Below are 15,817 nucleotides of genomic sequence, written 5' to 3'. Positions count from 1 at the left end.
GAAACCTGACGTGTGCTGAAGAAGAGATATGGCTTTCCAGGGGAGTCCTACCAGACGTTTAAAGCAGAGAAGATACCTATCCTTCTCAAGCTATTCCAAAAAATAGAAAGGGAAGGAAAACTTCCAGTCTCATTCTATGAAGCCAGCATTACCTTGATTCCTAAACGAGACAGAGACCCATTTTAAAAAGAGACCTACAGGTCAATATCCCTGATGAATATGGATGCAAAAATTCACAAGAAAATACTAGCCAATTGAATTCAACAGCATATAAAAAGAATTATTCAGTGCTCGCTTCGGCAGCACATATACTAAAATTGGAATAATACAGAGAAAATTTGCACGGCCCCTGCGCAAAGATGACAGGCAAATTCGTGAAGCGTTCCATATTTTTAAAAATGAATAAATAAAGCACTGGCATGAGAAAAAAATAATAAAAATAAACAAATAAAAAAATAAAGAAAAACTATAAGACATTAATCAAAGAAATTAAAGAATCCACAAAAAAATGGAAAGATATTTTGTGTTAAAAAAAAAAAATATTCACCATGATCAAGTGGGATTCATTCCTGGGATGCAGGGTTGGTTCAACATTCGCCAATCTGTCAACGTGATACGTCACAGTAATAAAAGATAAGAACCATATGATCCGGTCAATCGATGCAGAAAAGGCATTTGACAAAATTCAGCATCCTTTCTTAATAAAAACCCTCAAGAAAGGATAGAAGGGACACAAATATAATAAAAGCCATTTATGAAAACCCCAGCTAACATCACCCTCAATGGGGAAAAACTGAGAGGTTTTTCCGTGAGATCAGGAACACGACAGGGATGTCCACTCTCACCGCTGTAGTTTAACATAGTGTTGGAAGTTCTAGCATCAGCATTCAGACAACAAAAGGAAATCAAAGGCATCAAAATTGGCAAAGATGAAATCAGGCTTTGACGTTTTGCAGATGACATGATATTATACATGGAAAATCCGATAGACTCCACCAAACTTCTGCTAGAACTGATACGTGAATTTAGCAAAGTTGCAGGATACAAAATCAATGTACAGAAATCAATTGTGTTCTTATACACTAATAATGAAGCAACAGAAAGACAATAAACTGATCCCATTCACAATTGCACCAAGAAGCATAAAATACCTAGGGATAAATCTAACCAAAGATGTACAAGAGCTGTATGCTGAAAACTATAGAAAGCTTATGAAGGAAATTGAAGAAAATATAATGAAATGGAAAAACAGTCCATTCTCACGGATTGGAAGAATAAATATTGTCAAAATGTCAGTACTACCCAACGCTATCTACACATTCAACGCAATCCCAATCAAAATTGCACCAGCATTCTTCTCGAAGCTAGAACAAACAATCCTAAAATTCATATGGAACCACAAAAGGCCCCGAATAGACAAAGTAATTTAGAAGAAGAAGACCAAAGCAGGAGGCATCACATTCCCAGCCTCTACTACAAAGCTGTCATCATCAAGACAGCATGGTATTGGCACAAAAACAGACACATAGACCAATGGAATAGAATAGAAACCCCAGAACTAGACCCACAAACGTATGGCCAACTAATCTTTGACAAAGCAGGAAAGGACATCCAATGGAAAAATCTCTCTAACAAATGGTGCTGGGAGAACTTGGACAACAACATGCAGAAGGTTGAAACTAGGCCACTTTCTCACACCATTCACAAAAACAAACTCAAAATGGATAAAGGACCTGAATGTGAGACAGGAAACCATCAACACGCTAGAGGAGAAAGCAGGAGAAGACCTCTCTGACCTCAGTCATAGCAATTTCTTACTCGACACATCCCCAAAGGCAAGGGGATTAAAAGCAAAAATGAACTACCGGGACTTCATGAAGATAAAAAGCTTCAGCACAACAAAGGAAACAACCAACAAAACTAAAAAGCAACCAACGGAATGGGAAAAGATGTTTGCAAATGACATATCGGACAAAGGGCTAGTATCCAAAAATCTATAAAGAGCTCACCAAACTCCACCCTCGAAAATCAAATAACCCAGTGAAGACATGGGCAGAAGACATGAATAGACACTTCTCTAAAGAAGACATCCGGATGGCCAACAGGCACAGGAAAAGATGCTCAACGTCGCTCCTCATCAGGGAAATACAAATCAAACCCACACTCAGATATCACCTCATGCCAGTCAGAGTGGCCAAAATAAACAAATCAGGAGACTATAGATGCTGGCGAGGATGTGGAGAAACGGGAGCCCTCTTGCACTGTTGGTGGGAATAAAATTGGTGCAGCCACTCTGGAAAACAGTGTGGCTGCTCCTCAAAAAATTAAAAATAGATCTACCCTATGACCCAGCCGTAGCACTGCTAGAAATTTACCCAAGGGATACAGGAGTACTGATGCTTAGGGGCACGTGTACTCCAATGTTTATAGCAGCACTCTCAACAATAGCCAAATCATGCAAAGAGCCTAAATTGTGGCTTATGGCAATGAGAAAGAATGCAATATGGCCCTTTGTGGCAATGTGGATGGAACTGGAGAGTCTTATGCTAAGTGAAATAAGCCATACTGAGAAAGACAGATACCCTATGTTTTCAGTCTTATGTGGCTCCTGAGAAACTTAACAGAAACCCATGGGGGAGGGGAAGGAAAAAAAAAAAAAAAAGGTTAGGGTGAGAGAGAGCCAAAGCATAAGAGACTCTTAAAAACTGAGAACAAACTGAGGGTTGATGGGGGGTGGGATGGAGGGGAGGGTGGGTGATGGGTATTGAGGGGGGGCATTTTTTTGGGATGAGCACTGGGTGTTGTATGGAAACCAATTTGACAATAAATTTCATATATTGAAAAAATATATATATAAGTAAAAGCAAAAAAAGGAAAGAACTCTGTGCATGCACCTCTAAAAATTGACGCTGCTGCCCCATGACAGAGCTGTCTTTAACCGCTTTCTTCTTTCTGTCTCGTCACTTCCCCAAGTGTCCACTTTTTCTTCAACACATCTTTCTGTTTGTGTGTGCCAGTGCGCATGTGAGGATTTGCATAGCAGCATGACTCCAAATGGACAGCAAGTGCTGGCATGATTCCTCCCAGAATATGACAGCATCTCCTTTCTAAAGCAAGAGTGATGGCAGGGGTTTCAGCCATGGCCTAAAACGGCAGATTCCAGCCTTCTCTTCTGGACTCCTCCCACCTCCTGTGATCTGGGCCAGTCTTAATCTCTTGATGAGATCATTCACCCCATTGTACCTTGAGAGCTTAGACACGTAACTACAAAAGCCATTTCTCCAGAGGATGTGATGTCAGGCTCCATTAACAGTGGATGGGGTGTCTGGTAGGGAGTGCTCAGCCACGCCTGTATACTAAGAATTCTGGTGTACTGTATACAACTGTAAAAGCCGGCATAATGTAGGCAAATGTGTGGAGCCAGTGAAGATATAGCAGGTCTTTGTCCCCTGCCAGGTACGCAGGACATCACTGACCCAGGAGTGTATGAGTGTGCTCCCTTGTTTTATGACGTACGCGAATGCAGCCAAGACTCTGCTCAAGAAGTAGGTCTTCAGCACCCACCCCACCCCACTAGCACCTACTTTTCCCAGTAGAGAGGGCGTGGATATCATTCAGGCAGAAACACTGTATCTCTGAATACCTCCACACCTTCCACACCAGAATACTTCCACACCTGCCTCTGCTGCTAGGCATGCAGAGATCTGTTATTCAGAAGGACATAGATCATTTCCAAAGGCAACTAATTCGCCAAAGATAAAGTTCTTGCTTTGCTTACAGTTATAGTTGTGCCCCTGTATTAGATACCCGAGGAAGAAACATGAAACAGATGTGTTTCTTTCTCATACAAATGAAACCTGGACGTGGCTAGTCTATAACAGATTATGGATTGCCCACCATCACATACAAGTGATCTCCCTGCTCTAACATCTTAGTATATGATTTCCTTTGTCAACATCTAAAAAAATCAGAATCCCTACTTCACACATTATGCTATGGATAAAACCTCAAGTTCTTTCCATAAAAATTAATTGGTCTTGAATAAACTTTCCTTTAATTATTATATAAATTTAGATAAAATGCAACCTCTACATTGAGATATAGTGTTTTAAACTGATCAAGTAATTAAAATGTTTTATTATTTTTCCTGGAAAACACTTTATCACACAAATATCCCATTTTGGCATATTTCTTACTTTGACCTTTATAAAGCACAGCACCAAAACAAAACTGTGTGTGTGAACAAAGCTCCCAGATAAACTGTCTGAGTTCGGATAGAAGGCTCACAATGGAGGTGCAAAAGTAGCAAGACCAAATCATCTACTCATTTTTTTTCCTATTTTTTTCCCCAAATTTTATTTAAATTCTCGTTAGTTAACATACAGTGCAATATTAGTTTCTGGAGTACAATTCAGTGATCCCTCATTTATTCACAAAAACCAGTGCTCATCATAAAAAGTGCCCTCCTCAACGCCCATCTGCCAATGCTCATCCCCCACCCACCCAGAAAGAGAAATCAATGAATGAATCCATTGACAATTGCACCAATGGTACTTTGTAAGATAGAAATCAATGTAACCAAAGAGGTATAATTTGTGTACTCTGGGAACATAACATGGAACTGAAAGAGGACAAAAATGAACGGGAAAACATTCCCTGCCCATGGTTTGGAAGTACAAACTTGGTTTAGATGGCTATACTACCCAAAGAAATCTACACATTTAAGGCAATCCTTAACAAAATACCACCGGTATCGTTCACAGAAAAAACGATCCTGAAATTCCTATGGAATGACATAAGACCCCAAGTAACCAAAGCAATCCTGAATAAGAAAAGCAAAGCTGGAGGTCTCATTTTGAACTTATTCCAAAGAGCGCTTAAAAGAAACACAAGAAAAACAAGAAAACGGAAAAAAAAGGCTTAATGATTATTGTGACTGACTCACGTATTCCAAGAATACTTCCTTTTGTTTTGTCTTTATGCTTATAGTTCAGCAGTAATCAAATAAAAACAAATGTTTGCCTCTGAGATGTTTAGAATAAATGAAGAAAAACACAACAGAGGGTGTTATCCTGAAGTTTCAATGTTTCTGACATTCTCTAATCCTAAGTGTTTGAAAATACTCAAACTCCTCATTTCTAGCCGACAGTAGAATTTGAAAAAAGTGCAGGAACCACAAAGGACACACTTTCAAGTGAATTTAGATCTTTCTGTGTTTATGTCACATGTCACTTCCCTGTTTGGAGATTACACAGAATTACTCAAAGCTCAACCTCTGGAAGGCTTCCCACTTTAGTTGAAAGATGCTTTCTCTACAGGCTTCTCTCACAGAGGTGAGTATATTGCACTATGTTCATAGGCCTCGCGTGAGTCTTCAAACACTTCAAACTCAGTGAAACGAAGTTTAGGTGAAAGAGCCCCTCCCCTACAGTCTTGTTTCAGGGGGTTGAGCATTTGGCTCTTTCCATGTAGGTCATGCTTGGGTTTTCAAACTATGTTAACCTTGTAAAACCAGATGTCAGGTGAAAGGTGCTTTCCCCACAGTGTGTTTTCACAAAGGTGAGTGTGTGGTACTTTCCTCATAGGGCGGGCATAGGTTTTCATACACGTCTCACCGAGCGATGTTAGTGGAAGGATGGTTTCCCCACAGTGTTGTTCCACTGATTTCAGTACATGGCACTTTCTTAACCCGCATAGGCCACGCACTCAGCGAAACCACAAGTTAGTTGAAAAATGCTTTCTCCACCGTATGGTTTCACAGAGTTGAGTGTATGGCACTTCGTGCATAGGCCCCGCATAGGTTTTCAAACGAGATGCTACTTGAAAAATCGTCCCGCAGTGTATTCTCTCAGGGTGTCCCTTTCCTCATCGATCCCCACAAAGGTTTCAAACACTTCTTTCTACCTTAGTCATAAAAGATGTTCCTTGAAAGACGGTTTCCGCCAAGTGCTGTAGAAGGTATTTTCGGCGCAGGTCCCGCAGACATTTTCAGACATTTCGAACTGAGTGAACCGAGATGTTAGTTGAAAGACAGTTTCGCCACAGTGTTGTTTCACAGACTAGAGCGCATGGCACTCTCCTTCTAGGCCCCGCATGTGTATTCCAACCCTTCCGACTCAGGGAAGGATTGTTTCTCCACAGTGTTGGTTCACAGAGTTAAGCCTATGGCTCCTTCCACGTAAGCCATGCAAGGGATTTGAAACCATTTTCACTTTATGAAACAAGATGTTAACTGAAAGATGTTTATCCCACAGTGCTGTTTCATAGAGTTGAGAACACGCGCTTTCTGCCTAAGCTGCGCAGTGTTTTTCAAACACTTCTAACAGTGAAACAAGATGTTCGTTGAAAAATGGCTTTTCCACAGTAAACTCTGACAGTGTCAATTATAAGTCCCTTTCCTAATTGTTCTCCACATAGATTTTCAGACACTTCTAACTCAGTGATGCAAGATATTAGTTGAAAGATGCTGTCCGCAAAGTGCAGTTTGACAGAGTTGAGTATATTGCACTTTGGGCATAGGCCCCACATAGTTTTGAAAAACTTTTAATTTTAGGGCGAGATGTTAGTTGAAAGATGGTTCCCCCGCCAGCGTTGTTGTTTGAAAGACGGTTTGTCCACATTATTCTCTCACGGCGTCGAGTATGTCACTGTCCTGAGCGTTCCCCGCATAGATTTCTCAAACATTTCTAATTTAGTGAACCGAGATGTCAGTGGAAAGATGGTTTGGCGACAGAGTTGTTTCACAGAGTTGAGAATATGGCACTTGGTCTGTAGGCGCCGCACTTGTCTTCAAAGGGTTCTCGTTTAGTGAAACCTGAGGTTAGTGGAAAGTTTTTCACCACAGAGTTGACCATAGGGCACTTTCGCCACAAGCCCCGCAAGTTTGTCAAGGAGTTCCAACTAAGTGAAGTGAGATGTCAGCTGCAAGGTGGCTTCCCCACAACGTTGCTTCACAGATTGAGTCCATGGAACTTACCGTTTAGGCCCCGCATAAATTTCCAAACAGTTCTCAGTGAATTCAGATGTTTGTTGAAAGAATCTTTCACCGCCGTGTAGATTGCCAAAGTAGCGTATAAGGCATTTTATGGGTCGGCCCCATAAACGGTTTGAACCACATCTACCATAGTGAAACCTGATGATTTTTGAAAGAGAGTTTCTGCAGTGTTTGTTCCATTCAGAGTTGAGCTTATGGCACGTTCGTCATTGGCCCCGCATAGCTTTTCAAACGCTTCTAACTTCTGAAGCAAGATGTTCGTTGAAGGATCGTTTCCACACAGAGTGTCTTTGCCAGAGTTGAGTAAAAGGCACTACCCCTTAGGCCACCCGTGTATGTTCCAACGACTTTGTGACTTAGTGAAACCAGATTTTGGGTGATGGCTTCCCTTCGGTGTTGTTTCACAGAGTAGAGTATATATGGCACTTACGTTGTAGGTCCTGCGTAGATTTTCAAGCAGTTCTCACTAAGTGAAATCAGGAGTTAGTTGAAAGGGTGTTTCACCACAGTGTTGTTTCACAGAGTGGAGTGTATGGCACCATCCGCCTCGGTCCCGAATGTGTATTCAAACGTTTCTAACTCGGTGAAAGCAGATTCTAGGGGAAACACGCCTTCCCCACCTTGTTTCCAGAGTTGCGCCCATGGCACTTTCCATAAGTAGTTCATGCATAGGTTTTCAAAGTCTTCTTTGTGAAACTAGATGTGAGTTGAAAGTTGTTTCTCCATGGTGTTTTTTCGCAGAGTTGATTACCTGGCCCTTTCCACATGGTCCCCGCCTAGGTTTTATTACGTTTCTGTCTAGTGAAACAAGTTTTTAGTTGAAAGACGGTTTGTCCACAGTATTCTCTCAGTGTCGAATGCATGCCACTTTCCACATCGTTCCCCGTATAGGTTTTCAAACACTTGGAACGTAGTGAGAAAATGTTGGTTGAACGACGGTTTCTGCAAAGTGCCGTTTGCCAGAGCTGAGTATATGGCAGTTCCGTCACAGGCCCCTCATAGTTTTTTGAAACCCTTCTAACTTGGTGAAACGAGATGGCAGTTGAAAGACGGCTTCCCCACGGTGCTTTTTCACGAACTTGAGTATATGGCACTTACTGTGTGTAGGCCCCGCCTAGGTTTTTAAAAGAAGTCTCTCTCACTCAGTGAAACCAGGTGATAGTTGAAAGACTGTTTCACCACAGTGTTCTTTCACAGAGTGGAGTATAGGTCACTTTTGTCATAGGCCCCGAAAGGGTTTTCAAAGAGTTCTCAGTGAAATCAGATGAGCGTTGAGTGTTTCAAAACAGTGCTGTTTCACAGAGTGGAGTACATCGCACTATCTGCCTAGGCCCCTCACGTGTAGTCAAAGTTTTCTAATTTAGTGAAATCAGGTCTTAGATGAAACGTGGTTCCTACTCAGTGTTGTTTCGAGAGTTGAGCATATGGCTCTTTCCTTGTAGGTGATCCACAGGTTGTCAAACTATTTTAACTTGAAGCCAGATGTTAGGTGAAAGGTGCTTTGTCCACAGTGTTTTCTCACATAGTTGATTGAGTATATGCACCTTTCTGCATACTTCCCACATAGGTCTTCAAATCCTTCTTAGTGAAACAAGATAGACGGCAGTTGAAAGGTGGTTTGCTCACAGTGTTCTCTCACAGAGTCGTGTATTTGTCACTTTCTGCAGCGTTCCCCGCGTATGTTGTCATAGACTTCTAACTTAGGGAAACAAGATGCTACTTGATAGATTGTTTTTGCAAAGTGCTGGCCGACGCGGCTAAGTATATGGCTCTTTTGGCCTAGGCCCCGAATGGGTTTTCCAAGAGTTCTCACTTGGTGAAATCAGGTGAGAGTCGAAAGAGAGTTTCAAAACACTAGTGCTTGCAAAGTGCTGGTTGACAGAGTCGAGGCTATGGCACGCCCGGCATTGGCTTCTCATAGTTTCTGAAACAATTCTTAGTGAAACGAGATAGTGGAAAGAGGGTTTCCCCACAGTGTTGTTTCACAGAATTCAGTATATGACGCTCTCTGCCTGGTCCCCGCCTTGCTCTTCAAACAACTCTAACTTAGTGAAAGGACATGTCATTGAAAGATGGTTTCCCTACCATGTTGTTTCACAGAGTTCAGTATATAACACTCTGCCCAGGCCCCGTATATGGTTACTACCACGTCTAACTTGGCGACAAGAGATCTTCCTTGCAAGACTGTATCCCCACAGTGTTTCACAGAGGATATGGCACTATCCGCAAAGTCTCCGCCTGGGATTTCAAACACTTCTACCTTAGGGAAACGAGATGGTAGTTGAAAGATAGGTTCCCCAAAGTGCTACTTGACAGAATTGAGTACATGTAACTTTCCTCATGGGCTGTGCTAGGTTGTCCAACAACTTCCAAGGTAATGAAACAAGACAGTAGTCGAAGGATGGCTTCCCCACAGTGCTTTCGCACAGTTGAGTGGATGGCACTTTCCGCTTAGACTCCCGATAGATTTCCAACACTTCTCACTTAGTGAAACACGGTGTCAGTGGAAAGATGGTCCGACAACACTGTTGTTCTACGTCCCTGTCCTCATACTTCCCTGCATGGGTTTTCAAACGCTTCTATCTTAGTGAAACAAGAGGCTCGTTGAAAGACGGTTTGTCCACGGTAATGTCTCCCAGCCTCGGCTGTATGTCACTTTCCACATCGTTCCCTGCATAGGTTTTTAACAATTCTCACTCAGCGATACAAGATGCTAGTTGAAAGATGGTTTCCGCCAAGTGCATTTTGAGAGTTGGGCCACAGTGTGTGGCACTTTGGGCATAGGCCGCGCATACATTTTCAAACACTTGCAACAGTGAAAGGAGATGTTGGTTGAAAGATGGTTTCCCTTCAGTGTTGTTTCTCCGCCTTGAGTATACGGCACTCACCCTGTATTTCCCGCATAGGTTTCAAGCAGTACTCACCTAATGGGTGAAACCGGATGTTAGTTGAAAGATTGTTTCGCCGCGGTGTTGTTACCAAGAGTGGTTTCAAAGAGAATGACACTTTCGGAGTAGGCCCCGCATGGGTTTTCAAACACTTCTAATTCGGTGAAACGAGAGGTTAGTGGAAAGATGGTTTGCCCACAAGAGTCTCTCACAGTGTCGTGTATATGTCACTTTCCACATCGTTCCGTGCATGGGTTGTCAAATATTTCTAACTCCGTGATGCAACATTTAGTTGAAAGATGGTTTCCGCACAGTGCAGCGTGATAGAACTGAGTATATGGCACTTTCTAACCTACTGAAAACGAGACGTTTAGTTGAAAGATGGTTTCTCCCCACCCCCATTGTTGCTTCTTAGAGTTGCGTCTATGGCACTTGCCCTGTAGGCCCCCCTCGTCGGTTTTCAAAGAGTTCCCAGTGAAATCAGATGTTAGTTGAAAGAGTGTTTTACCACAGTGTTATATCGGAGTGGAGTGTATGGCACTTTGCGTGATGGTCCCATAAGGGGTTTCCAACACACCGAACCTAGAGAAACCGGATGTTTGTTGAAAGATTCTTTCACCCCAGTGTTGTTTCACAGAGTTGAGTCTATGGCACTGTCTGCCTAGGCCCCGCATGTGTGGTCAAACACTTTTCACTTAGTGAGACCAGATATTAGGTGAAAGATGTTTTCCCCCCAGTTTTGTTTCACAGAGTTGAGTATGTGGCCTTTTCCCTGTGAGTGATTCGTAAGTTTTCACACTATCTTCACTTTGTGAAACCAGATGTGAGCTGAAAGACGCTGCGTCTCCACAGTGTTGTTTTGTTTTGTTTTGTTTTGTTTCTTTCACAAAGTTGAGTCTATGTCCCTTTCGGCCTAGGCCGCGCATAGGTTTTCCAACCCTTCTCAGCGAAACAAGATGACAACTGAAAGACGGGTTTCCCCACAGTGTAGTGCCCAGATTTCGGTATGTGGCGCTTTCCGCATAGATCCCGCATAGGTTTTCAAACACTTCTACCCTAGTGAAACGACGTCAGTTGAAATATGGTTTCCACACAGTGTTTTTTCACAGAGGTGAGTATATGACACGTACCCTGTAGGGCCCGCATAGGTTTTCAGACAGTTGTCACTCAGGTGAAACGAGATGTTAGGTGAAAGATAGGTTGGTTCCCCAAAGTGCTGCTTGACCGGGTTGAGTATATGGCACGGTCCCCACAGGTTCCGCATAGGTTTTCAAGCACTTCTAACTTAGTGAAACGAAATGTTACTTGAAAAGTAGTTTCCCCACAGTGTTTCACTGGGTCGAGTATATGGCAGTTTCCACACAGGTGCGGGATAGTTTTCAAGCACGTCTAACTCGGGGACAGCACATGGTAGTTGAAAGAAGCTTTTCCCCACAAGTGTTGTTTCACAGAGTTGAGTGTAGGGCACTATCCCCTCCTAGGCAACACGTTTCCGTCAATTCTTAGTGGAAAGAGATGGAAGGATCGCTTCCCCATAGTGTTCCTTGACAGATTTGAGTATATGGCACTTACCGCGTAAGCTCCACATGGGTTTTCAAGGACGTGTAACAGTGAAACGTGATGTTAGGGGGCAGACCTTTGCCCGCTACGCGCTGTTTGACAGAGGTTAATGGCACTTTACTCACGAGCCCCACAGTTTTTGAACACTTCTAAACTTGTGAAACTAGATGGTTGTTTCACAACGGTTTCAACCCAGTGATGGGTGACAGACTTGAGTGGCACTTTCCGTGTAAGCCCCTCATGGGTTTTCCAACACTTCCAACTTAGTTGACCCAGTGGTTTTTGAAAGATAGTTTCCCCACAATGATGTTTCACAAAGTTAAGTAAACGGCGCTTTCTTTATGCTAATAGATACAGGATTTCTCCACTTGTAACAAGGGAAACATGATATGAGTTCAAAGATTCCTACACAGCGTTGTTTCACAGTGTTGCCTACACTTTCCTTGTAGGTCTCGCACGGGTCTTTCAAACACTTCTAAGTGAGCCAAGGTGTCAGTTGAAAGATGGTTCCTCCCCCCCCCCCCCCCCCCCCCCCCCCCCCCCCCCCGCCCCCAGTGCGGCTCTACAGATTTCAGTATATGGCACTTCCCTCCTAGGCCCCTTAGGTTTGCAAACACGTCCAACTCAGGGAAACAAGATGTTAGTTGAAAGATGGTTCGTCCACAGTATTCTCCCACCGTGTCGAGTATATGTCACTTTCCACATCGTTCCCCACATGGGTGTTCAACCATTTCTAACTTCGTGATACGACATGTTAGTTGAAAGATGATGGTTTCTGCAAGGTGCAGTTTGAGAGACTGACTATAAGGCACTTTCGGCAAAGGCCCCGCAAGTTTTTCAAACATTTCTAACTTCATGAAACGAGGCGTTAGTTGAACGTCAGTTGAACGTTAGTTGAACTGTTAGTTCCCCGCAGTGTTGCCTCACAGAGGAGAACAGATGGCGCTCCCTCGTAGGCACCATATAGGTTTTAGTCACTTACTGAAACCGGACGTAAGTTGAAAGGTTGTTTCACCACGGTGCTGTGTCACAGAGTTGACTCTATGGTAGTATCCCAATAGGCCCCGCCTATTGCTCAAACACTTTTAGCGTACTGAAACCAGATGGTAGTTGAAAGATAGTTTCGGGACACTGTGGTTTCACAGTCTTGAGCTTACGGCGCTTTCGTGGCGGACCCCCATAGGTTTATAAACACTTCTAACGGCGAAACCAGATGGTATCTGAAGATGCGTTCACCACAGTGTTGCGTTCAGCATATGGCACCATCCGCATAGGCCCCCGCATGGGTTTTTCAAACACGAAGCTAGAAGTTTGTGATAACATTTGCGGGGGGAAATGGTGACTGTGACATATACGCGATCCTGTGTAAAAATATTGTGGAGAGGCTTCTTTCACTTAAAATCTCGTCTCAAGTCAGAAGAGTTTCAAAACCTATGCGGGGAACGATGAGGAAAGTGACACATGCTCGAGGGCGTGAGAGAACACTGGGAGCGAACCAACGTTCAACTAACATCTGGTTTCACTGAGTGGGAACTCTTTCAACACCTATGCGGGACCTACACGGTAAGGGCTGTATACTTAAATCTGAGAGAAACAATGTGGAGAAAGCACCTTTCACCTAACATCTGGTGTCAACAAAGTTAAAATACTTTCATATCCTTCACAAAGACCTACAAGGAAAGTGCCATACCCTCAACTCTGTGAAACAACACCGTGGGGGAAACCATCACCCAAAATCTGGTTTCACTAAGTTAGAAAGGTTTGGATACACATGCGGGGCCTAGGAGGAGAGTGCCGTTTGCTCAACTCTGGCAAGGAATATTGTGAGGAAACCGTCCTTCAACTAACCACTTGTGTCACAACTTACAAGTGTTTGAAAACCTAGGCGGGGCCAATGACGGAAGTGCCATATACTCAACTCTGTGCAACAACAGCGTGCTGCAACCTTCAACACACGTCAGGTTTCACTCTTTGGCGTGTTTGAAACCCCGTAGGGGTCCAACACATTAAGTGCCATAGACACCACTCTGTCCACCCACACTGCGGTGAAGCACTCAACTAACATCAGATTTCACTAACTGAAAACTCTTTGAAAGCCTGTGCGGAGCCGACACGGTAAGTGCCATTTACTCAACTCTGAAGCAACAGTGTGGGGAAACCATCTTGCAACTAACATCTCGTTTCACTTAGAACTGTTTGACAAACTCTGCGGGGCTTGTGTCGAAAGTGCCATATATTCACTTCTGTGAAACAACGCTGTGGTGACAAACTTTCCAACATCAGGTTTCACCGAATGAGAACTCCGAAAACAAATGCAGCGTCTACACGCTATGCGCTATATACTCAACTCGGTGAAACAACACGGTCGCCATACCATCTCTCAACTAACATCTCGTTTCACTCAGTTAGAAATGTTTGAAAATCTATGCGGGGAACGATGGGGACAGTGACATATACTCGACACTGTGAGAGATTACTGTGGGAAAACCGTCTTTCAAACAACATCATGTTTTCCCTGTTAGACGTGTTTGAAAACCTATGCGCATCTTAGGCAGAGTGTCATGTACTCTACCCTTTGAAAGAACACTGTGGACAAATTATCTTTCACCTTAACATCTGATTTCCCAAAAGAAAAAAAAATGGTTTCATCTCTTTTTACGACCTACCAGGAAGGAGGCAAGGACATAACTCTGTGAAACGGCACTGTGGGAAAAACTTTCCCCTAAAATCTGGTTTCACTAAGTTACAATTCACGTAAAGTGTGTTTTCAGTAAGTTACAATTGTTTGAATACGCCTGCGGGGCCTAGGTGAATAAGGTCATATACCTGTGAACCAACACTGTGGGGAAACTTTCCAATAACACCTCGGCTTACTAAGTTACAAGTGTTTGAAACATTATGAGACTTTTACCGAAACGGTGTCAGAACTCAGCTCTGTCAGTCTGCACTTTCCGGAAAACTTCTTTGCAGCTAACATCTTTTATCACTAAAGTAGAAATGTTTTAAAACCTTGGCTGGGGATAGATGTGCAAAAGGACATGTACTCGACACTGTGAGAGAGTACTGTGGACAAAAGATCTTCCATCTAACATCTTGTTTCACTCAGTTTAGAAAAAAAAAAGTGTTGGAAAACCCATGAGGTGTCTATGAGTGAAGAGCCTTATAGTCAATTCTGTGAACCAAGACCGTCGAGACAGCATTTTTCAACGAACTTCTGGTTTCATTGAGAAAAATTTCCCAAACCTATGAGGGTTCTATGCGTTCGGATAGTGCCATGTTCTGAAAACAGTGGAACAAGGACTGGAGAGTCATGGACTTTGTCTGCTTTTCTTCCTTTTCCCACATTTGAATGGAGTGAGCAGTGACAGTGCTGTGTCAGTCAGTGGCCCCCTTTTTTGTTCCAGAGAGGGGAGAGGGGCATTTAGGCCCTCTTGCCATAAAGGGCTCTTTCTGAGCTAAGCTTCAGGAGCCTCCTGCTCTTGTGTGAACATTGGGGTTTTCGAAATGAAACCCCCCGCCTCCAGGCAGAGCAATGAGGAAATTTTGCTCTTTCCCCTCTCTTGCTACCAGTAGCCCACCACGAAGCTCAGGGATATGAGGGCTATTCTCCTTAGGGATAGCTGATGCTCATGGCTGTCACTGAGCAGGGGACCAGGTGGGTAGCCAAGGCCCACCCCTTCGTGCCTGCTGAGTTCATAAGGGTGAAAAAAGAATGAGTCAGAAAGACAAGGGAAAGTGAATGGCTGCAGCCAGGAAAAAATTGTGCAACATTTCCAGCAAATGGAAATGTGATCAACGTGGACCGGACATGTTAAACTTCCTTCCCGCTGGGCCCACCACGAAGTCCAGCGCGTGCCTAATTCCTCTGGCCCATCCTCGACACAAACAGATCTCGGCTGGACAACTTACCTTGCCCTGACGCTCTGGATGTGCATGTAGTTCCGCAACAAATATGCCGGCCCTTTTCACCTCAACCTCTAACATACGACACACAGGCTGGTCCACACTGGACTTTTGCAAGAGCGATCTATTACTGTGCAAGACTGAAACTTATGGGGCCAAGGCATACCTTGATATATAAACAGCAATATCATGGGATTTGATAAGCCTAGGGCAAGAGTTATTCATTAAGAATGAGAATTGGATAATGTTTAGAACAAACTGACTAGCACAATATATTTGCAAGCTGGCTTCTTCACAAATCAGAAGATCTTTTGTGGGATTTGGCTACACACCGCTCGGAGCCCTGTGAACAAGGAGTACCTCAAACTTTTGAGTACCTCAAAAGTTGCCCCTTGTAGCCCTGTGAGCAAGAGGCCCACGGTATCCCTTTAAGAAATAGTGGGAAGTTTGGCTTTTGTTGGCCTTCTTCACA

The 15,817-nt window shown here is 43.5% G+C and overlaps 1 non-coding gene across 1 annotated transcript; it reads left to right on the top strand.

The window, feature by feature from the left end:
• The first annotated feature begins 287 nt into the window (after positions 1 to 287).
• Positions 288 to 394, top strand: LOC115515058. Its single transcript, XR_003969128.1, has one exon. It is a non-coding gene; the product is annotated as a U6 spliceosomal RNA (small nuclear RNA).
• Positions 395 to 15,817: the final 15,423 nt, after the last annotated feature.

This window comes from Lynx canadensis, chromosome B2 (genome assembly GCF_007474595.2).
Source record: "Lynx canadensis isolate LIC74 chromosome B2, mLynCan4.pri.v2, whole genome shotgun sequence".
Taxonomy (NCBI): Eukaryota; Metazoa; Chordata; class Mammalia; order Carnivora; family Felidae; genus Lynx; species Lynx canadensis.
Note: the sequence above shows the minus strand (reverse complement) of the source record. Positions and strands in the feature narration are given on the sequence as shown.